Genomic DNA, 548 nt, shown 5'->3' on the forward strand with positions numbered 1-548 from the left:
CCCCGGCCGCTTGGAAGGCAGTAGGTCTAATCACACTAATTCCAGAAGGGGGGGCACCTGGCTGGCAGTGAGGGGCCAGCCCCAGCTGCGCCTGCCCGCCTGCCGGCACTCTCCAGATCGAGCTGAGCTGCCCCAGTTTTGTGCATTAGCAGCGTGTCCCGAGACGTTACCGACCGCTTGAGGAAGGCAGTAGGTCTAATCACACTAATTCCAGAAGTGAGCAGCTGGTAGAGCTGCGGGGGGACGGCAGGGCAGCTGCCTGCTAGCTGGCAGGAGGCAGCGCCAGCTCCGGCTGCCGATGCGGCACTCTCCAGATCGAGCTGCCCAGCACCCCGCCGTCCCGAGATGCCTTTGGAGAAGGGCGCCTGGAGCAGCCGTAGCTTCGCAGAAAACACTCTCCCACCTCGTAGGGCAGGCTGGGAGCCCCGGCGTGGGGAGGCTCACGTCACATTTGGTCTGTCCCCGTACCCACGGGGAGCAGCCCCGTGGCCAGAGGAGCTGAAAGTCCCTTACCACAGCCTCTGCAAGAATCAGGTGGGATGCCCGAG

At 64.4% G+C, this 548-nt stretch overlaps 1 protein-coding gene across 1 annotated transcript in view; it reads right to left on the bottom strand.

The window, feature by feature from the left end:
• Positions 1 to 548, bottom strand: part of NLRP6 (NLR family pyrin domain containing 6) — an 8,048-nt gene that overhangs the window by 575 nt on the left and 6,925 nt on the right. The gene's annotated exons all lie outside the window — the stretch shown is intronic.

Source organism: Aptenodytes forsteri, unplaced genomic scaffold, assembly GCF_000699145.1.
Source record: "Aptenodytes forsteri isolate BGI_AS27 unplaced genomic scaffold, ASM69914v1 Scaffold329, whole genome shotgun sequence".
Lineage (NCBI taxonomy): Eukaryota > Metazoa > Chordata > Aves > Sphenisciformes > Spheniscidae > Aptenodytes > Aptenodytes forsteri.